The following is a 25,000-nucleotide window of genomic DNA, read 5'->3' on the forward strand; positions in this document are numbered from 1 at the left end:
AAGCAGCTAACACAGATAATGTCCAATGTGTTTTTGCCACATGTGCCTGTTTGTAATATTTGTTTATGCAGGCAATAATGAATTGTAATTGTCATACACAATGGATTTAAAAGACTCAGCTCAAAAATAGAATAAAATATTTCATCAATAATTTTACTGTTGACTATATATGAAAATTATAATATTTGCCTGTATAAACTCATTTTACTAGTTTATTTTTCTACTTTCTATTAATACAGTTATTAAAAATTTAAAATCATGTTAAGAATATGGATTGCACTTTAGGTATATAGTGTATTTCTACATGAAAATAGGGTATAGGGAGAATATTTCATGTTGGTTTAAGTAATAATGGGTCCTGAATACATATTATTGGCTATTATTAGTTTCTATAGTGACTGTGCAGAACTATGTCTCGTTTGTTGACTTAAATTTACTTATAATCATATCTTTAGTATCATAAATGTGTTTGATCTCAAGACTAACATGATCTTCTAAGTCTTAGCATAAACTGTATTCTTATATTTGGAAAATAGGACATAGCAAGAAAAACACTTTTTCTTTTTCTTTCACACTTATCTTGAGGGATTTTTGGACTGCATTAATTGTGTTAAAAGACACTAGGTTCATGTTGATTGTTATTATGTAGATGTGGTGTTTGACACTGTAACTGCTTTAATTTAACTTGTGTAGAATAAAATGGTGATTGGAGGACAGAATCATGTTTCAAATGTGCATCCCAGGCAGCATCTATAATTTCCTGCTCAAGGTCATAAAAAAAGCCTGATGAAATGTACAATTGGTGAGTCACAAAGCAATATAAATTTTTGTTTAGAACATTTCTTTGGAATTATTGTATCCCCAACAATAAGCTGAGATTTTACAATTATGTTTATAGGTTTATGTGAAGGTCCCACTGAGATTTGGAAACTGAGGAATGGTGGAATGGGGCACTCTGTAGTGGCAAAGGTACATTGGGGTAAACAAGGTACATACAATAATATGGGAATTGCTCCAAGTGCCTTCTCCTTGTGGAGGTTAGTCAAAGATGCCTTATTAACAGACAAAGTTAAAGAGAAAAAACAACTACAGACAACCAAGGAGGCTTTTAGAGAAGTCCAAGAGGAGGAAACTAGACATCTGTTAACTCAAAACAAAAAAGACATAGGAAAAGTAACAATTAGTCAGATCTCCAGTAAAGAGAATGATACAAAGTGGTTAACATCTTCTGAGTCCGAGTTGGAGGACCGCTTGGAGGAGGAAACTTTAATAAAGGAATTTGAAGAACTCTGCAGTAAGCTGTGGTGTTGTCATAAAAAATTCATGGGGGACATGGTTGTGAGGGTCTTTCTTCAGATAAGAGAGATAAGGAAATAGCACCAACTGTTAAAAGAAATGCTGCTGGATTAATCCAATTTATATATTTTAAAAATGCCTTGACAAGCAAGAACAGAGACAAGCAAGGCTTCTTAGTAACAGCATTACCTTTGTGGGACTCTGTTTTGCTAGAGACAAGCAGAGATTTGTACTGCTCCTTTAAGGGATGTTTCCTGACTCAGCATAGTGGCAAAAAACCACAAGGCTCTTAAGAAACCCTGTTATCAACTGAATGGTGTATACAAGAGCTGGCCATGGCAGTGACCCCATCTCCAAGCTGGCAGCTGCCGCTGTATAGTAGCATAGATCAACACAGTGAGCACAGCTCTCAGTTCTGGAGGTAAACTACACCTCTCCCCACTCCCATCATTGATATAAAGATGGAAAGCACAGAGAGTCTAAATACTGTATGCTATTGCATTGTCTTTGTATTGTTTGACTTCTGGGAAAAACTTCTCTATCAACTCCTCCCCATGTCTCCTAACCCCTTTTCTGGTTTGTTGTTTGGAACGGGTCTGTTGGGGGGGGCCTCTTAATTGTTCTTCCAGAAACAGCTCTCTGATGAATCGCTGGGTTCATGAAGATAACACCATGGTAGTACACATTCCTGCGGTGGTTCCATAGCCTGTTCCAGATGATGGAAGGACAACAATGACTTTGTATCAATAAAAAGGGGACTTTGGAATTACTGCTGCAATTGTGGCCACCATTGCCTCTTCCGCCACCACTGCCGCTGCTGCAGCAGGATTTGCTATTTCTCAAAATGTGCAGACCAAAACTGTTGTAAATGTACACTCAGAGAAAGTTAGCCAAGCTTTGGACCTCCAAAATAGTTTCGATACTAACACTCAATTAGGAATATTGACTTTAAATCAACAATTGGTTTTAGCTCAGGAACAGGTTGATTATTTATGGATTCATCAACAATTGTATTATGATCATTCTGTTTGTGTGAATCCTGGAAATGTAGTTAATGCTTCTGATGGAAAGTTACCTTTGTCAATTTCACTACCCAGTTGAGCCATGCTATTAAGGTGATTAATGGCACTCGTGTGGATCCTGTAAAAGCTAGTGATTGGTGAAATTTCATGTCCCATGTGGGTGAATGAGTACAGCACTGGTAGAGGTCTATTGCATTATCCCTACTTGGGGTCTTGTGTATCAGTGCCTGCATCTGGATTCTGCAAGAGACAGGCAAGTGTCACTCGACAGACACTCATGGCCTTAGCAATGTAACCTGAATCACCCAAGTATGGCTACAGGCACTGGAAAAGTGATAACCAATGATGGGCAACTCCTAGCAGGATCAATGATGTCTAAGACAGGGAATGATGAGAGCATTTCCCCATGATGGGTGAGGTATTTGTTCCCCAGGGGACCTAAGACAGGGATTGCTTCATTTAAAAAGTAAAACGGGAGGATCTATTGGGAAATTTAAGTACTTGTCCCTTACAGCTCTTTTTCTCCCTACACAGCTGTAGAACTTCTCTGCTCTCAAGGTTGAGGAAACAAGTTTGTTCTCAGAACTTCTGGGTGTGGTGTGGTGTGCAGTGCCCGTACCTAGACCCCAGGAGTAGGTGGTGCATGGCTTCCTTCTATGCTTAGCCCATCACCTGGCTTGGGTATATGAGCCCATTACTCTCTGTAATAAACAGCAGTCTTTTCTTCACTTCTCGAGGTGGTCAGTTAAGTGCTTCAATCTCGACACCCTCTGCTAGCTCAGTACTCTGGTCACGTGGGTACAACAGTATGGGACAAACAATACTGTAGCTATAAACCAGGGAAGCCAATATTTAATCTGTAAAATATGATAATGGGATTGCTAAAATTCACAGATATTACCCACAGAATGAGGTGAAGCCATGACCCACTGGGTGATTTCTCATCCCAAGGAACATTCAGAAACAAAGCATGAATGTTTCCTCATGGATTTAAAATAGATGTAAATGGGTGCTATTTATGCTACTGAAAAACATGCATAGATAAGAGTTCCCATCCCATATCTGCCATGGCTATAGTCTAACCCATGAGCCAAACACAATCCTTCATTTCTTTATCATGTATTTGCCCCACACGGATGAAAAAAAAAGTAACTAATAGAGGAAGCAAGGTAGGACCTAACACTTTAAAGCCCCCGTGTGCAGGTACTTTGTGTCCTAAGATATTGAATACTTCTTAAATGTAGTGTTAATTTGGTGGCTTATATTTACTAGGAGTCACCAGTAGTTACCTGCATTGAGGAAGAGAATGAATTATTAAGTTTTACTTTTTGATCAAAATTGATTTTTGAAAAATCAAAATTGTACTAGAAAGAGCTCACTGCCCCAACTTATTCTTGTTTATTTAATGGTGGAAACCCATATAACATAGGCTTCTCACAAATCAGTAAGCAGTCAAGTCTCGCTATGAACTATTGATCATCTTGCATCAACTCTTTGAGTGCTAGGACTGCAGTGTATGTCACTATGATCGTATTGGGTGCTGTGGCATGCTAAGCAAATACTACAAACAGAGGCACATTCTTGAACCAAAACTATTTACTAAAATGACTGTAAGAAGCGATTTTCTTTTAGTTATCGAATTATTAGTTTTTAAGGGGATTTTTATTATGCCCCACAGCTTGCTTCATTGTATTACAAGATTAGATATAGTTTTCCCCTATGGAGGAGTCATAATGCTGAGAGACTGTCACGTGTTTTGACCTCAGATGATTAGCCATGATGACCTTTCTTCTCACTGTAACTTTGTATTAGTTACTTTATGTTTTGTACTAGAACACTAAGATCAAAACCAACTTGGAGAGCAAAATGTTTATTTGGCTTGTACTTCCAGATCACAGTCTATCATTGAGGGAAGTCACAGCTGAAACTTAAGCAGTAACCATAGAGCTTCTCTACCTATTGATTCACTCTTTGGTTCAAGATAAGGGATGGTCCTTTGACAGCAACCTGGGCTATCACTCATCTAACATTAAACATCAATCAAGATCCTTTCTCACAGACATAGTCACAGGCTAATGTAATCCAGGCAGTCTTTCCCTGAGACTTGTTTAAAGTATTACATTTATTAAAATTTTCATCTGGAACAAAGTTTCATACAAATATGGCATCCAATCTCATGCAAACTCTAAATTTAGCCTTTTATGTTATCCTCTAACTGAACACCATCTTCTAAACACTGTCCCTGTCTAACACTTCCACATTCCCATCATTCTTTTGTGGTACATACTGTTACCTTCCTTAAAGTGGCTGTAGTTGCACTTGGCTCCAGTATCCATAGCCCTACCAATGGCTTATGAATGGTTAACAATTCCACAGTGTCTGTGACACCCTATACAGTGTCAGCTAGGACATTTTGCATTCATTCCCTTTAATCATCATGTGGATGGTAATAAATAATTTAGGTAGCATTTGGATGACATCTAATTTTCACTTACAAATAAAGAAATTTAAGCTTCAAGGAAACAAACAAACAATCAAACAAAAAACTTGCCTATGGTCTGAACTACCAGTGTCTGAGCTTATGCATTCTCTGATACTTGCTCTCTTCTTCACACCACAATGTGTGGCTTCTGTACTTTGTTAGTTACTTTCATGGCTCTATAACTATAATGGACCACATAGATGAAGGATGAGAGCTTCATTTGGCTCATTGTTTCAAAGTGTTTCAGTCTTCCATTGCAAGGAAGATAATATTGAGCCCATACCATGGCAATGTCATGGCTGCAGTCAGGCTTCAGAAGAACATAGCAGTGTTGTTCACATCATGGTGGATTAGGAAGCACAAATTGAGGCAGAACCAAGGACTCTGTAAACCTTTCAAAAGACCATTTCTAGTGCCTATTCCATTTAATCTGCAGACTCTGTCTTTCTTCAAGTAAAGTATCTTTAAACCTACCTTTGATTTACATTTGTGCCCTCTTCTTTCTGCAATTAGGCCTGGAAACATGCTAAAGGAGTCTTTATCCCCACATCTAGGTAAAAGATGATGACTCACAGACAGGAGAGACCTCTTGTTGTGGCTGGCTGGGAAATGGAAGGAAATAGTTAGCTTGACTCATACATTGAGAGGGGCCTTGAAAACCAAATGTATGGCATTTGGCCAAAATCAGCAGGTTGTGAATAACGTTCTACATGGAGGAAGTGGCAGCTGTGAGAACTGTATTGTTCACACCCTTGGTTGTTTCTCATACAGTGGCCCGGGATTCCGTTCACTTCATATTCTCCCAGACATTTTCACTATGGCATTTATATTAAGGGTTCATGTGCCAAGGATGAGATACCTCAAGAGTGCATGAAACTCCCAGCACAAAGCTCCTATGCTTGTAAAGGTTGGTTACTTTGTTCAGATGATGATAAAGAACAGGATATGAGGCAATGCTTGAATTGTAAGTAATGATAAGTGCTTTTTTTTTCTTTAATTGCCCAAGCAGTTTTTTTTTTTTCTGGAAATCTTATCACTAATGCCTTTGTGTGCGAGGATAGTAAATAATCACTGCCAGCCTATAAAAACAGCTACAGAGTACTTGCTAACAGCCTGAGCAGAGTGTTAGCAACAGGTTGTGCATGATGGGAGAAGGGAATTCTTCAGCAGTCAGCTTGAGCTTTGTGTGGTCTCCAAGGGGCTCCCCATCCCCATTCTTGAAGATCCAACTATTTTATCATTCACTATTTGTTGCCTGCCTCTGGTGATAAATACTTCAGTTGATTTTAGTTATTGCAAAGATAGGTTCTATTATAGTATATTGTAGTATTTTTTCTATTAATTATGAATTGGGTGCAGTGGTTCGTGACTAAATTCCCTGCAACAGGAAGGCTGAGGAAGAACTGCTGTGAATTTGAGGCTAGCCTGTGCTACAGAATGGAACCATACCTTACCATAGGCCCCTGAAAACAAAATACAATATAGCATCTTGCCTGTGATATCTTCTTACTCTTTGAAATGTTGCTGTTTAATACAGATAATTTTATAACTAAAAAGTTTCAGGTTCCTTTCTGTAGTTTTACTCACAGACAAAAATTTTAATAATATGAGTACTTTATAATGTGGAATGCTGTTTTTATAAAAATACATGGTTGTTGCAAATATTCCAAAAAATTACAAAAGTATTGTTACAATTTCTAACTAATCACAAAGAACTTTTGAAGATACAAAAATATGTGTGGAGTGGTCCATGATCTAAAGGAACTTAATTTTCTTAATCATAAAGCTATTGGCCTGTGACTGTGCTTCTTATTTGGCTAGCTCTGTCTTAAATATTAACACATTTCTATCAATCTAAGTATTCCCATGTAGTCTACTCTTATCAGAGAAAGGTCCAGGGACCTATTACTCCTCTAGTATCCTACATGGTGATAATTACAATATTTAGTCCACTAACATTTGGCAGAATTTAAAGAAAATATTCTATCATCTACCCTATCTTTTTGAGTCTAAAGTATTAAACTTATCTTTTAGTCTAACTAAGGAAAACTATAACCATAGCTATCTGTCTTCAACTCCATCAAAAACAACAGAAGGATAATATATAAACTCTAGCATTGACAGAGACATTCACTACCTGGACAGTCACCTGAAGTTCTTCTGTAATGTTGGGACATCCATTTTCAGCCAATAGGCCATACTGTGTCTGGCAGACTTCTCAGCAAAGCAGGAAATTTTAAACTGTCCACCTGTTTTGGCAGTTTGTCAGACATTTTTCTGTGTCCTGCAGAATATTTGACAGACTCTTCTATGAAGCAAAAAATCTTTCAGGACTCTCCATCTTGATTTGCAAGTTTAGCAATCACTTTCCTTTGGGTCTTGCTCATCCAGTTCATACAGTAACAGTCAAACACTCTAGGCAAGAATGTTGTTTTTGCCAAAATGGCTAGTCTTGCCATATTGAAATAAACTCCATAATGAATTTCTTCTTTGATGCCCATCTTCCTCTCAGACTTAATTGCTATTGCCAGGAGCAGTTGTGGCTCATAGGCACGAAAAACCCTAAGCCATTTTAAATGCCATTTTCTGAAGGTCTTTAAAAGGATTGAAAACTATCTATCCATCTCAAATATATCTCTGTATATCTAGAAAACCTAACTATAAGTTTTGACTATTATAGGTGACTAAATAAATCTGTATTTAATTATGCATTGCATTTTAAAAGATCTGTGTAAACTCAATCTCAAAATAAGAGGAGAAATTTAGATATCACAAATGACCTTAAATTTGTATCAATATATGAAAATCCATTCCAATATTCATTTCTATATCCTATTCCCCCTTTTTTCTTTTAAAAAGAGATTGGTTGTGATCCTTAACCATTTATAACCAGCCCCATTAAAATGAAAACAAATATTTATAAACAATACTTGGGATTTTGGGCATTGTTCTTTCCAAACTGCCTATTGCTGTTAGGAGCCACTGTCTTGGGGATCCTAAGAAGATCCAGAAATCCTGGCTGTAGTGTTCTGCAAAGCTGCCTTGTCCCAGCTGTTCTGAATGTTGGATCACCTGGGACACTGCTTCATGGGGTTTTGTTTGTCAAACCATATTAGTCTTGAAGGAATCTACAGCTTTACATTTTCTGTGGAAACACAAATAAAATCTCTTTTCTCAAGTAACATATTCTTATACTTAAATTTTGAAGTCAAGGTATTTTTAAAATATATAAATTGGATTAATCCAGCAGCATTTCTTTTAGCAGTTGTTGCTATTTCCTCAGCAGTCAAACAATTCAAAAACAACACAATAGCTTATACAGTATCCATACTCTCTGTGCATTTTCCACCTTTCTGTGGCTTTTACTTTATTTCTTTTACTGATTTTTTTTTTCAACAGGGGTTTTCTGTGTAACTTTGGCTGTCTTTGAACTCACTCTGTACACTAGGCTGGCCTTGAAGTCATAGAGTTCTGCATGCCTCTGCCTCCTGAATGCTGGAGTTAAGGGCATGTGCCACCAAATCCAGCTACACTATTTCTTTTCATTTTCTTTTTTGTAACTTTATCCAGTTTCTTTTCCATCTTATGTATATGTATGCTTTAAACACATGATAAATACCTTTTAGGTTTTTCTTCATCTGAATTTGTCTTTATATCTCTACCATATTTTCTAGCCACGTGTCTTTTATCTGCTAAACAACATTGCTAAAATTAAAGCAGTGGCTGTTTTAGCTACTGTATATTCATGAATGTTGGCATTGCTAGCTCTTGTACACACCATCCATTTGTTAGCAGGATCTCTTAAAAGAGAGCCCTTCGGTTTTTTTCATTTAAGCTGAGTCAGGAAACCACCCTTAAAGGAGCTGCTTGAGTCTTTGCTAATCCTAGCAAAACAGAGCTCATCCAAGAAAATGCAGCTACCAAGAAGCCATGCTTGTCTCTGTTCTTTTGTTTCTAAAATCCCCTTTAAGCTTTTGTCATTCTACATGGAAATTCATGCTGCACATTGCTGGCACCATTTTGTACCTAGAGCTTACCTGTCAGCTTGGTCCCCATCAGCCCCAAATAACACACAGACATATTAATTATGATGCTGAGTAGCCACTGAGTAGCATTTCTTATTAGCTAACTATGTGTTAATTATTAACACAATTTCTATTAATCTAAGAATTCCCACGTGGTCTCCTCTTACCAGAGAAAGGTCCCGGGACCTGTTAGTCCTCTGGTGTCCTACATGGTGACTGACTCAGCTTGTCCACAGAGAAGAAAGGAGCTAAAGGGACTTCTTGTAGCCATGGAGACTAAAGAAAAAAAAAAGTGGTATCCTAGATACATGTTAGACCTGTATAACAAGTATATACATGACTAAATCCAAAATGAACATCTCATACCATGTAGCCACCTTTTAGAAGTAAAATCATAGGATGCAAATGTTCTTGTTAGGTGTCTGTTTTTTTCTAAACAGTCTAAACAGTTCAAAGCAAAAATATCAGTTATGGCACCAATCTGGATTCAGAAACCATTGTATTTCCTTTCTTCTTTACTTTACTTTACTTATTATTATTATTATTATTTGTTTTTGTTTTTTGAGATAGGATTTCTCTGTATTTACTTTAAAGCCTGTCTTGGAACTAGCTCTGTAGATAAGACTTGTTTCCAACTCACAGAGTTGGAAACCTCTGCCTCCCAAGTTTTGGGATAAAAGGCGTGTGTCACCAACACCTGGCTCCATTATATTCTCTTTTATGATTTAATAATAGACATTCTTTTTGTAAGACTCTCTGTTCTGTGGTCTGGAAGCCAATCATGCTTTGAAACTATCTCTGTATTAATTGCACAGCTCTATTGTCATAGATTTTTGTTTTCATCCAAGGGAAGGACAAATACATATAATTCACTACTAATAGGCTTACTTCTTTAGCTTTTTGTGCTTGGGCCAGAGGTGGTGTAACTATCTTCCTACCTTTAAACTTCTTAGGAAGACTTATCTATAGATGAACCATTGCCACTTTTCAAAGATCTTCCACTCATCTTTTATCAGGATCTGTAAATATGTCTTAAGGCCCTATACCCAGCTCATTGCATTAAATCTATTTCCTCCATAGAATTTAAACTTTAACTTGATGATTCTTTCTTTCTTCTTTTTTTTGATTCTTTCTGAATATTTAATTTGAAAATTTTTTAAATGCAATAAAGTAAAAAACAAACTTTCCCAAGATTCAATAATTATTGACTTTTTCAAACAATATGTCATTATGCCCTCTATTCTCAGATGCATTTACACACACACACACACACACACACACACACACACACACATTGATTTGTTTTCAAAATTCTTTGTGTGATACTTGTATACAGTATAACACGTCACTCCTCAATATTTCAGATTAATCTATGAGTGACATTGTTATTTTGAAAATGAGAAATTATTCTGATGCACACACACACATACACATATATATATATATATGAATATATGAATAAATAGTTATTTCCTTCAAGTTGAAATCATTAATCTAGAGGGCTGTGGGTTCATAAGACTCAGGAAGCTAACAAAACTCAGAGGGATCAGGAAACGCATAGAAGTTGCAAGATTCATGGTTTTTCCCCAAGGTTATAAAAGAAGTACATCACTGCCAGGGAGGGAGTCTTCAGTGGAGCTGGTAGCATGTTGGTAAATTGGTAGTATCTTTTAATTGTCAACCTAGCTTATTGTGGGATCACAAAAGGAGGGAATCTTAATGAGGGGTTATCTGAATTAGATTGGCATGTGTGTATGTGTGTGGGGAATTGTCTTGTTTGCAATGGAAGAACCCAGCCTGAAAGTAGGTGTCTCCAGCCCAGGTTTTGGGCCCTGAACTATATAATATTAGTGAATGCAAGTAAGCAGCATGTATATGTCCATTTCTCTTTGTTCTTCACTTGGATGTGATATGAACAGCTGTTTCAAGTTCCTGTTTCTTTGACTTCTTGCTCTAATGGCTGTGCCTTAGAATTGTAACCTAAAACAAACTCTCTCTGTAAAATGCTTTTTGTAAGGGCATTGTATCACAGAAACAGAAGCAAAACTAAGACAGTCAAGGAGCCCTAGGGATGAAGGAATGAACCATTCTCTACCCATGTTGGGGTTGACATTTCCAATGATGCAGTCAGGGTGAATATGTGTTCTCCTCTCTCTAGAAAAAGGCATGCAACAGACTTTTCTTCTGTATAACCACATTATAGCCATCAAATTCAAGAAATTTAACATTGTTTCATTTAATGTCCATGCTATATTCAAATCACCTTGCTTATGCTAATGCTAATAAAATCTTTTATCATTTTCCTGGTGTTTTATTATGAAACATGCAGTTTTAAGAACAGTTTGACGTTTTGACAAATGTATAAAGTTATGAAAACAGCATCCATACTGAGCTACAAACAATTAAATACGCAAGTAGAGACTGGTAACTTTTTAGTCCATGCTCTTCCTTCTGTGGCCTGGGGAAAACAATGTCTGCACTGATTTTTAGCCATGTTGATGAATTTTTCAAGTTCATGGATTTTATTGTGGAATTCATAGAAGTCACTCTTTGTGTCTAGTTTCTTTACTAAGATGCTAGTGTTTGCAATAAAGTTTTATTGTAACACAGCTTCTTCATTCATCTGCTAAGCTACTTTCATACTACGATAGTGCTTAACAACCTAAACCAACATTATATATTTTTTGTCACAACTGCTTTGCTCATGACAAGTTGACAAATGACAACATCCTATTAAAAGATTCTTGTAATGTATTTTGGCTTTTAATCACTTTTTAAAAAATTATCATTAACAGTGTATCATTACCATGTCAAAACAAGAACTATTGGCTTTTAAGGCTTAGAGGAATGAGTATTAACTGTTTTGTTAAAAAAATCATATAGCAAATCATTGTGTTTATTAATTACATGGGAAGTATGCTCAAATAATGCAATGTGCAATGACATAATCTAGCTAATTACTCATTACTCATAGAAACAAATTTCAGAAAAAAATGAAGAAACTTTATAAATAAATTTCATCAAAGCAATATTTATTTTAAACTTTTAAAACGATTTAAATGAAGCTTGAATAAAAGTTTTCGACTAGCTCATTTGTTAGCCAAGGAAGAAAAACCAACGTGGAGTTAATTAAATTGTGTTTGATTGCAGCAGATGAAGAAATGTGTCCTGAGAAAAGAAACTTGATTAAGACTATTAGCCTTTTAGTGAGAACAGTTGCTTGCTGAGTTGAGGACATCAAGGGTAACAGATGGAATAAACATCCATACCATGTTCCTCCATTAACTACAGCTAGAAATACTGGGTATCATGTTAAAGAAACCATATGGAGATGCTGATTGATACTGAGAAGAAGGCAGGCTGAATCAAGAGTTAGGACCCAAGGAACAACATGATGACGTTCCCTGACACTGCTTCTGATTTACACACACATATAAGGGCCTGGAGGAACCACCAGGGGAATAGTACTAATGGGAACAGATTAAAAAGAATTCCTAAAATAAACCTGCTTTTTACATCTAATGGGATGGGCATCTGTACCTAAATAATCATTTGATTCCAGACAAATACTATGGAAAAACTGTGGCTAGCATTTGCATGTATGAGCTAGGGCATGGCCTGGGCATCTATACCCACTAGTCTATAAGAATGGGCTAAAGATTCCTCTGTGATAATTAGAGAATAAGTCCAGGAATATTTTTTTAATCTCTGCTTGGTGGTAGTGGGAAGCCTGAAAACAATGATTTTGATGAAAATGATATCGGGAACCTGGAATTAACCCCCACCATAACTACCACTTAATGATAAGGAGGACAGTGCTTCTCACAGCCTCGGAGTTTCTTCTACATTTATCTAAAGGTCACAAGGATCCCCACCTTCTACCTGCTCACAGAAGCTTAGATGAGAACACAGATTTAGAGATCCCTGGGGGAGAAACAAAACAACATTTCTCTTCCTTACTAAACCTGAGTCAAAAGGAGGTTACAAACAAAAGATTGACCAAAGACCTAGAGTCTCTGGAATACTGACAAGACCAGAAAGTGCTCTACAAAGCATTGTACATATTTATGGATGACTGGGATATGATGTGCTTATTCCTTGGAAAGTATAAATGAATTCTGAATTAAGGCCATCTGGCTCTGGGATTTTATTTATCTATCTATCTATTTATTTGGTTGGGGGACTTTTGATACCTGCTTCTATTTCCTTAGGGGTTGTAGATATATTTAAATTGGTTATTGCTCTTCATTTAACTTTGGTTAATTGGTATCTATTGAGAAATTTGTCCATATCTTTTATAGTTTCCAGTTTTATGGAATCCTGATTTGTGATGTGTGACCTCATGAATCTCTGGATTTCCTCAGTGACCATTGTTATGTCCTTTTTGTTTCTGATTTTGTTAATTTGGAAAATTGTGTCTTTTCATTAGTTTGGATAAGGGTTTATCTATTTTTTGATGTTCTTGAAGAACCAACTCTTTGTTTTATTTATTTTTTTTGTATTGTTCTCTTTGTTTTCTGTTTTATTGATTTCAGTCCTCTGTTTATTTCTGGCATCTAATCCTCTTGAGTGTGTTTGCTTCTTTTTGTTCCAGAGCTTCAAGGAGTACTGCTAAGTGCTAGTATGAGATCTCTCCAAATTCTTCATGAAGGTGCTTAGTGCTATAAACTTTCCTCTTAACATTATTTCATAAATTTATGAAGCTTCAAATATTTATGTTCCACAAATTTGGATATGTTGTGCATTTATTTTCACTGAATTCTAGGAAGTCTTGAGATTATTTTTTCCTTGACCCAGGGGTAACTCAGTAGAGAGTTGTTCAATTTCCATGGGTATGTATGCTTTCTGTTGTTTCTGTTACCAGACTTTCAAAGAAGAGCTAATACCAATACTCCTCAAGTTATTCTACAAATTAGAAACAGAAGGGACATGGCCAAATTCTTTCTATGATGCCACAGTCACCCTGATACCCAAAGACTCAACAAAGAAAGAGAATTACAGACCAATTTCTCTCATGAAAATGGATGCAAAAATATTCCATAAAATACTGGCAAACTGAATCCAAGAATAGGTCAAAAAGATCATCTACTAGGGTCAAGTAAGCTTCATCCCAGAGATGCAGGGGTGGTTCAACATATGAAACTTGGTGGGGATAGCCTTTTCTATATTGTGAATGCATGTTTCTCTTATTGGTTGATGATTAAAGCTGTTTCACCCAATGGACTGGCAGAATGTAGCCAGGAAAGAAGTATAGGCAGGGCTATCAGACAAGGAGAAGGCTTGGAAGAGGAATTCAGAGAGTCGCCAGTAACATGCTGGAACATTATAGGTAAGTGACAGTCTAGTGGCAATATATAGTATAAAATAAATGAGTTAATAATTGAGAGAAAGCTAGCCAGTAAGTAGCCTAAGCCATCTGTCAAACAGTTTATAATTAACATAGCCTCTGTATGCTTATTTGGGCCTAAACAGCCATGGGACAGAAATATCTGACAACAGAAACTCTGTCAATGTAATTGACCATATAAATAAACTGAAAGAAAAAGTACCCACACGATCCTCTCATTAGTTGCTGAATGAGACCTTTGACAAAATTCAACACCCCTTCATAGTAAAAGACTTAGAGTGATCAGGGATAAAAGGGATATACCTAAACATAATAAATCACAATATACAGCAAGCTGATTAATATCATCAAATTAAATGGAGAGATAAAATCAGGAAAAAGAAAAGGTTGTCTACTTCCTCCATCTTGATTCAATGTAGTATTTGAAGACCTAGCTAGTGCAGTAAGACAAATAAAAGAAAACAAGGAGATACAAATCAGAAAGGAATAAGTCAAAATATTATTCACAGATGATATGATAGTTTACATAAGTGACTCCCAAAATTCTATCAGGAACTCCAACAGCTGATAACACCTTTGGTCAAGTGGCTGTATATAAGATTAACTCTGAGGTAATGTTTGTCTATGAGAATTTAAAGATTAACTCAAAAATAAACCAGTAGCCTTCCTTTATACAAATGATAAAAAGGCTGGGGAAAAAATCAGGGAAACAACACCCTTCACAATAGCCACAAATAATATAAAATATCTTGGGGGTAACTCTAAACAAGTAAGTGAAAGATCTGTATGACAAGAACTTCAAGTCTTTGAGGAAAGAAATTTGAGAAGATATCAAAAATGGAACTATCTCCCCATGCCCATGAGTAGGTAGGGTTAACATAATAAAAAATTGCAATTTTACCAAAAGCAATGTACATATTCATGCAATTCCCATTAAAATCTTACATACCTTGACAAAACAATACTCAACTTAATATAGAAAAACCCAGGATAGGTAAAACAATCCTGCACAATAAAAGAACTTCTGGAGGTTTCAGTATTCCTGATTTCAACTTCTACTATAGATCTGTACTAATAAAGGCAGCATGATTTGGTATAAAAAAAGACAGATGGATTAATGGAATAAAATCAAAGACCAAGATGTAATCCCCATACCTATGTACATCTGATATTTTTTTTTCAAAGAAGCCAGAATTATACAATAGAAAAAAGAAAGCATCTTCAATAATTGATGCTAACATGCCTGGATATTGGCATGTAGAAGAATGAAAATAGATCCATATCTATCACCCAGCATAAAACTCTAGTCCAAGTGGATCAAAGATCTGAACATAAATCCAAATATACTGGACCTGACAGAAGAGAAATTGGGGAATAGCCTTGAACACATTGGCACAGGAGACTGCTTCCTGAACAGGATACTAAACTGTACTAATAATAAATGGGACCTCATGAAATTTAAGTTTCTGTAAGGCAAGGACACTGCGAATAGGACCAACAGCAACCTACAGAATGGGAAAAGATCTTCACCAACCCCACATCTGACAGAGGGCTGACTTCCAAAATACATAAAAACTCAAGAAACTAGACATGCACAAATCAAACAATCCAATTAAAATTGGGGTACAGATCTAAACAGAGAATTCTTAGCAGAGAAATCTCATACGGTTGTGAAACACTTAAAGAAATGTTCAACATTTTTAGTCATTTTGGAAATGCAAATCAAAACAACTCTGAGATACCATCTTACACATGTCAAAATAGCTAAGATCAAAACCACAAGTATCAGCTCATGCTGGAGAGGGTGTAGAGCAATGGACCACACCTCCACTGCTGGTGGAAAATGCAAACATTGGTGGGAGTACAGCCACTTTGAACATCAATATGCGGCTTCTCAGAAAATTAGGAATCAATCTTTCTGCAGACCCAGTGATACCACTCCTGGGCATATACCCAAAGAATCCTTAATCATACCAAGGACACTTACTCAACTTTGTTAATAGCAGTTTTATTTGTAGTAGCCAGAACCTGGAAAGAAACTAGATGCCCCTCAACCAAGGAATGGATAAAGAAAACGTTTGTACAATGGAATAACTCAGCTGTTACAAACAATGGCATAATGACATTTGGAGGCAAATGAGGGAACTAGAAAAAAGTCACCCTCAGTGAGCTAACTCAGACCCAGAAAGACAAACATGGTGTGTACTTAGTCATAAGTGTATATTAGATGTATAGCAGAAGATAACCAGGCCACAATCTACACACCTAGAGAGGCTAAGTAACAAACATTCATCAAGGGAGGAATGCATGAATCTCTTTGTAAAGGGGAAATAGAAGAAATTTTGTGAGTGGACTGAGTGGGGATAGGAAAATGAAAGATCAGGTTGGGGTGCTATGGAGGGGTAAAGTACTAAAATAGATACTGGAAATAGATAGGGGTGGAACATTTCAGGGTCAGGCAAAATCCTGGTGTGAGGAAATCTCCCAGCAATCAACATGCATGCCCCCAGCTAAGACTCTCGCAATAGGAGATATGTAACCTGAACTGGCCATCTCTTGTAACCAGGCAAAAATTCAAGTGGAGGCCCAGCCACATAACCTTTCACCTATAGTTTGTCCTGTCTATGGGATGTGCTGTTATAAGGTTGGCCTAGAGATTGTGAGAGTTGACAACCAATGGCTGGTCTATCCTAAAACCCATGTAGGAGAGTAAGCCCACCCCTGGCATTGCCTGGAGCATCAGGACTCACAAGCTGACTGACCCAGAGACCTAGGACAGAACCAAGCATGACTGCGGAAAAATCTGTAGCATATTCACCATCAGCCACAAGAGAAGCAAAATACTAGATTGATTCACACCATGAGCCAGTTAGAACAGCTCTTCTTCTACACTATCACCCCCAAGAGCTGGTAAGGTGTGGATACATACGTTGCATACATTGGTGGTGAGTATGTAAGGAATTTGGAGAGTATTTGACAAGTTTTCAAAAAGTAAACAATATACTATGTGACTTAACATAGAGAAATGAAAACTAACAATTATTTATAGCAGCTTTGTTTTTTTTTTTAATAGCTTTTAATAGCTCAAACTGGGAATTAGAAAATGTGTCTTGGCAATGGAATGATCTGGGGCAAATCCCCATGGATCTTCTCTACTATAAACAAAAGGCTTGATTAACTGAACAACTTGAATTATCTCATGGTCATTATGCAGCATGGAAAACAATGGTAAAATTCTATATGCTATACAGTTGCACGTAGATAACCTTTCTTTCTTTTTTATTTTTTTGAGACTTCCTTTTTAAATACAATTTATCTAACCTTTATTTTATGAGCATTGGTGTGAAAATATCAGATCCCCTGGAACTGGACTTACATGCAGTTGTGAGCCACCGTGTGGGTGCTGGGAATTGAACTCAGCACCTCTGGAAAAACAGCCAGTGCTCTTTTAACCACTGAACCTTCTCTCTAGTCCTTAGATAACCTTTCTTCAAACCAAAATGAAAATATAGAGACAGAGGGATTAAGAGTTTTAAGATGCTAGAGATAGTGGTATGACTTTTTTTTTTTTTGAGACACAGGAGAGATCTGTGTCATGATAGAGGAATCAGCCTTGAGTTGGAGTGACTGAAGAAGGATGCCCTTTGATAGGTAGATGGAATGATTACAGGCAATAATACTTTCAAAGATATCACCAAATATACAGAGAATGAATTCAGTACAAGCTAAAGGGGACACAAGAGGTTTTATGGACAGTGACAATAAAATATGAACAAAGCAGTGATATAAGTGAAAAAAATGCAGAGGTTTGAAAGGGTTCTATGTCCTATGTTATTCCCCAACAGGTAATTTCTGAAAACTATTTGGACATTTCCAATAGATATCCATGGCACAGACCAGTAACACCAAATAAGATAGTCTCAAAAGAAAAAAAAATCCCCAAAGAAGAGAATTTGTGTTCACCCTGTGTGAGACCTAAATTAAACATCTACAAATCTATATTTTGAATTTTATGGGAATTTTTTGTAATTTATTTTCATTCCCTTTAAATAAGCATCTACAAAAACAGTTAGCTTCAGCTCTTACCCCTCAAACCCCACCTACTTCCCTGAAGTCTCTTATCTATTGTTTCTTGATCTCTGTTCTAGCTGGTTGCTGTTTTATTATACTAATATTTTATTCTGTGACCTTAATGAAATTCTTTCAATTGGGCTTTCATGTACACTGTTTTCATTTTGTAATTCAGAAGATCTCATGTACACTAGGTAGATCAAAGTAATAAAGAGCCAACCATTTCTCTCTTTATTAGTCACATGAACAAATACCGTCCCTTCAAAGGTCACCTGGCACCCGTGGATATCTGCATTTTGTTCCTGAGACTGATGAGAATTCTTTTACTATTTTCCTGTGAGGAAGTACTTACTTTGGGGTGGAGGCACACATGCTATCCATTATAATTAGTATGCATTTATCAATTTATATGACTTATGTTTCATACAAGTGCTGAGTTTACCAAACTCCTTTGAACATGTATGTACAGTTATGACATTTCTCATATTAGCATGAATTGTTTAAAGGGCCTTTAATATTTAACCATAGAATGTAGAATGAATTACTACCAGAATGAATGTGCCAGGATTCATTCTGTAGCTAATGTTTTATTTAGGCTTTGGTCCATTCGTTATTATGACTATAGATTGGAAAATTTTTCTTCTTTAAGCATTTATATATCTTTGAATTAGATATCAAAACATATTTGCTTCATAAAAGAGTGTGTTTTCTTATAAGCGGTGGAGTGATACAGATGATGTTGGAATTATTTTTCTCTTTGAAGTCTTAAAAAGTACACAGATGGATTTCCCTGACACCCAGTTGCTTGGGTCTTCTATATGAATTTCTTTGGCACATTTAACTTGGTTTACACTGAAACTAATGTGTCAAAATCTATTTTGAGTGTGAATTTCTACTTCTTTGTCAGTCATTTCTTTTCTATGAGGAAGATTCTTTGGTTATTTTGGTAAAAAGATATTTACAATAGCTGTTATATCATTGGAAGTCTTAGCTTTTAATACTGCAAAGTGTCTGTGCTTTTATCTCTGAAGTTTACATTCCCTGAAATTCCATTTTATTATATTTCCAATTTCCCAGTGTATGTTTACCCAGCACTTAGACTTTTTGGTCTCTCAAATTGCTTTTTCTATATGCTTTTTATACAAAAGTTAGAATTGAATTTGTGTATGAAACTACTTAAGAGTATAAAATTATTTTAACAGGCACACTGAGTAAGTTGTCATTTATTTAGATGGGTACTAGATCATGTGTCTTTAATGCTATTTTTGTTATCATTGAAATATGTGTAATTTATTTATTGCCCTTTCTTTTCTTTGAGATTTATTTTGCTTTCTATTTTTAGAAAATTCCTTTAGATTTTTAAAGAATTGGGGTTTTGTTGTAGAGTTGCCTCTGTGATTCCTTCCTTATTTACCCAACTTCTTTATTTGCTGAGATTTCAACTTCAAATTTCATTTAAAATTTTTCTTGCATCATTTTTTAAGTAAAAGCAATGAACTTACTGTTTTTCCCCTTTTATTTCCTTTCCCTGATTTTTTTTAACCTGAGAAACACGTCTTAATTTCTTAGCATTGCTGTAATCAAATACCATAAACCAGGTGGGTTATAGGCTTATAAGATAACATCAAAGCAATAAAAATAACAGGTATGTGGCAAAGGCCTGGTTCCTGGTTTTCTTGCTGTTTGAGCCTTACTTGATAGAAGGGTCAAAGGATTCTCATGCACATGTTTTGTAAAAACACTAATTCTATTCATGAATGCTCTTCCTTCTGGACTATCTACCTTCTGAAAATCCCTTCTTCTGGCATCACTATTCATATGAAGATTTCCACATATAAGTCTGAGTCACAGTTGTGTGCTAGCAGATATCAGTTAGTCAGTTCATCATCCCTTTGCTAGAGTTTTTCAATAATCTCAGATAAAGTTCATGCTTCAGTGAATCTTCTGGTAGAGGCTTATTAATATTATGAGTGTTATCTGAAATCTTATACGTGAGTAGCTATTTTCTGTATCCCTCCCTATCCCTGGCATTCAAAGGATATTTGCCTGAATATAAAATTTGTTCTCTTTGTTTTACTGATTTCCTGAAAACTCAATTTCCAAAAGAGTAGGCATGAATTAGATGCACTCTTGCTTGTAAATGACTGTAGCTTTGCTCTGTTGAATGCTTGTTGGTTTTCTTGGTTTTGTTGAGTTTGTGAAAAAGCTATCCCTTGGTGATTTTGCTTTGTATGTGACTGTGAGAAGTACTTCATCAACGAGAATTGTTCCTCTCAATGAAAACATCTCTTTTGATGAGCCTGGGTGTTATTATTCTTGTCTTTAATGTCTAATCTATTTTAAAGACACACCAATTTTTTACTATTTAACAAATGGATATAGTATTGCAAGCTGAGCCCACCAGAGACCATGACACATTTACACAAAGCTAAAAAGAAAGTCTTTACTGCAGGCCAGAGGCTACATGGGGAATTGCCTATAGAATGCAGCCCCAAGCCTTATAGACCTTTGTCTTTTATATATAAATAAACACCACATCTCTATTGTGCTATATCAGTTAGCAAGAAGCAGAACTACAGAAGCCAAAAAGCAACACATTACCTTTAATGACTTTTCTGGAACTAGGGACTCGACCTCTGATGAATTAAGCTTCTGTTTCCATTTGGGCTGGTGTTTGGGTTTTAAGGTCAGAATGATGACTCTGACATAGTGTCGGTTGTGCTACAACAGAGCTTTCATAGGTAGCATGATTTCTTGAATAGTTTGAAATTTTAATTTCACTCTCCAATCTTTTTCCTAACAATTCTGTTTAATACTCATGAAGAAACAGAGTGGTTAAATTCATATTTATCAAAAAGAGCTTGTAATTATGACACTATGTTATTGATACCAAATTAGATTCATAAGTTAGTGGAAGAGGCCAAAGGTTTGGAAACAAAGCACAGAAATAATAATTACATACAAAACTGTTTCTGCATTTAATAACTAATGAAAATTCTTTTAAACAAATGATATTAGAACAAGAGAAAAAGTTGGCAGACACCTCATGGTCCCCAAACAAAAGTTTGAAATATGAAATTTCTGAAAGAAAACATACAAGAAATATGTTTAGCATTAGAGTAGGCAAAGATTTTCTTTCCTGACGTAAAAGGTAAATGTTAAAGAAAATTTGTGAAACTGAAATTCATCAAAATTAAATAATTTTCTACTTGAACATTTTTATGAGGAAAGTAAAAAGAACACCATATAATTCACCAAGTGGAAGGAAGAATCTGCAGTTCCATAACTTGTATAGTTCAACTGTGAGTAGAGAGTCAACCCAGTGACATAAGTCGAAATCTCTATCCACACATTATGTAGAATCAGATGTGTGAGTAGGTCCATGCCTGAATAGAGTCATTGCCTTTGTAGGCAAACAAACATCATTATTCCACAGGAGCCATCCTAACAAAACATGTTAAATCCTCCTGTGGGCCAGATGCCCAAGATCAAGGTGATGCCAGGTGTTCAATAAGTTCTTTCATTAACTTCATAGTGGGTGTCTTCACTCCATGTTCTCACATAGCCTTTCTCCTCTCTCTCTCTCTCTCTCTCTCTCTCTCTCTCTCTCTCTCTCTCTCTCTCTCTCTCTCGGTGTGTGTGTGTATGTGTGTGTGTGTGCGCGCGCGCTCGCACATGCTCGCTCTCCTGTCTTCACATTGGTTCACAGGTATCCTCATTCTGCAGCTGTGTCTCAGGATGAACTAGAATATACTCACATGGTCCCCTTTTAACTTGATTACCTCTTTGAAGGCCTTGTTAATAGTGACATTCTCAGTCCTGAGGTCTATATCTCTAGCAGGTGAATTTTAGGGAACAATGATTTCACATCCACACACAACCCACCATCTTTTTCCAGGGCATTTTGTGCTTCACAGAACACAGGTGGATCCTCTGGCTTATCCTCTCTGCAAAGAGCCATCTGAGTCTGACATCTTTACCATCTCAAGCAACCCCCAATGTGAAGTGTACACTAACATTGGAGATCACTCACTAGGAATTTAGAAGTAACTTAGTGCACATACTTCTGCCAGCTCTGCTCTGTGAATAACAACTGAGAGGAAATTACTAGTCTTTTCATGCAAACTCCTTATAGTGCTTAACACCTAATCTTATTTGAGACTATCCTAACATAGTCTGGTCAAATTTACTATAGCTGGATCTTTCAATGGGAATTCCATCCACAGACTTGCTGCCTCCAGATGCCAGGCCACTATTTTAAGAGCATCCACTGTGTGCAATGTAAGCTCCTCAAGCACGTGGTATACATTTCAATTAATCTTCTCATCCATCTGCCCACAATACTGGACACACTCTGCCATGCATTTCCCCAGATCTCACTGGGAATATGTGTTTTTCTGGAATGGGACAATGAAAGACACAAGAGAGCATTTTCCTTTAGCCAAACAGATGAGCCTTTATTTTAAAAATGAATGTAGAAAACCAGGTATCAATTAGGGAAATTAAAATAGAAATTATGATTCAACTTTATTTTATTTTTTAATACTTACACACCAGTGCTTATTTACATCATTTCAACCTCCCCCCCCCAACCACCTTGTCTTCAGCTCCATCCGTGCTCCCAACTGCCTCTCCAATTCATGACCCCTTCTTTAATTATTGTTGTTACATGCTCTTTCAAAATGAAAAGTAACAACTGGAATGTAAGCCAACCACATTAAATTTAACTTGAAAGGGAATTGTCATTACTGCTGGAGCCTCAGCCATGCTGAGCTTTATTTGGCTCTACAACCCTTTCTCCATTGTTATACACAAAACGCATTTCAAAAACCATGTTAAGGATGTTTGCCTAGCCCTTCAAAGCCAGCATTGCCATGGTGTGTGTGTGTGTGGGGGGGGGGCTCACTATTCTGCATACAGCAGAAATTCATGGTTAGATCTTTATTGGAGTAAGCTTCTCCTGGCCTCTATCTCAATTCTATTCCTGTTTTCCCCAGCATGTTAGGTCTCATGTGACAAGTAAAGCAGACAGAGCTTTCACAGAATCCCATACCAGTATCTCATAGCACAAATTTATCCCTTTTGTGGAATTTTATTTTCCATTACCATTTTATTTCTCTCACACTATCTTTTATAAGTTAAAAGATTTTATATAAAATGTAGAAACTTGCCAGTCTTTGTAAAATTACTGCTTAACATTATTGATGAAGTTGAGACCAAAGCTTCTTTTTTAAATACATATATACTCACATTTTCTTTTAGAAATTTTATGATTCCAAACTTCTGTATTTAGGCTCTTGATATTGTTAACTGAATCTTGTGGCATGGTGTCTTATCTACTTAAAGGTCTTTGTAAAATTGACAGTGTCATTGTTATAAATACCAGATGATATATTTTCCTACAGTATAAAAAGAGGCCATGAATAAAATGTCACTAAGAGAACTCTGAATTCTAGGGGGAGAAAAACAGTTACTCCTTAACTATTTATCTCTGAGATGCAAATCCATCCTAGTAATGGAGAGAAGTTCTGAACACTGTTGGTAAGTATTTACAGTGTTACAAAAGATACAAAAGATTAAAGGAGGTAGTTAGGGTAAGGAATATCTAGACAAGTAAATCATTGACCTAAATGTCAATGACACTTAAACGCATTTGTAGAATTAGATGTTCAGTGATGACACTGGCAAACTTTAACTCATATTTTAGTGAGTGACCTCAGAGAAGTAAGCCATTGAAATCTGGACAAATGCAATCCAGCATTGTCTAAGTAAGGCAAAACCATAAACAGGGTTAAATCCAAGGAATTCAACTATTTCATGAAGTTGAGACAGGTACATGAAAGTGACACCACACAAGGTATTAGCAAGGAAAGCTACTGCAGGGCAAGGGATTTTAAACAATCAATTTCAGCTCAAGAAATTAACCCAATAACATGTTAGAGTATTAAAAACCCAAAGGGATATTAATCTTGCTTAGTTACAGCATTCAAAAGAACACACTCTAATTGTTGGCTGTTTCTCCATATTTTGTTATTTCTGAGTGATGCTGTTAAAGAAGATTGCCTGCTGGGGATGGGGTGGGGGGGATAAGTTGGGGATAAATGGCAAACTTTTCATATTTACTGTTTTTAAAAGAAAATTTTACTTTTACACTTAAAAGCCTATCTAGACCCTAATACTTTTACATAAGAAAGTTTTGTATTCACTTACTCTTATCAATTAACTTCTGAAAGCTTTAGAAAATCTTGCTTCAGTGTCTACAACAGAGGGTCAGTGTTCATCAGACACTCTCATGTACCAAACTCACAGACGCTTGAGTCCTTTGGACAGCACCGTCATACATTTGAAGTCATCTCTAGATTAATAAAAATGTACTAGTTAACCTTGTAATTAATTATATAAAACAATTCAGTATTTGTTGCATTGCTTGGGATAAATACAAGAAGACTAAACATCCTTAACACAGGCAGAGTCTGAGAGGTGTTCTTTAGTTTCAGCTGCTTGAATCTGCCTATGTGGAATCAATAAGTTGGAAATGAAGGGCATTAAAATTGCTATGAAATTGCCATTGTGTAAACATTTGAAATCTTTTAATGTTTTCTTCTATCATCTACTCACCTAATCACCCATCCATCCATCCATCCTTTACCAACCTATCCCTTTTCATAATCAATAAATAAGAAATGATTCCATCCTAGGTTACACTGTCAAAGTTACAGTTTATAAAATAAGATAAATCATGAAGCAATGCGTATAA

This window comes from Phodopus roborovskii, unplaced genomic scaffold (genome assembly GCF_943737965.1).
Source record: "Phodopus roborovskii unplaced genomic scaffold, PHOROB, whole genome shotgun sequence".
NCBI classification, from domain to species: Eukaryota; Metazoa; Chordata; class Mammalia; order Rodentia; family Cricetidae; genus Phodopus; species Phodopus roborovskii.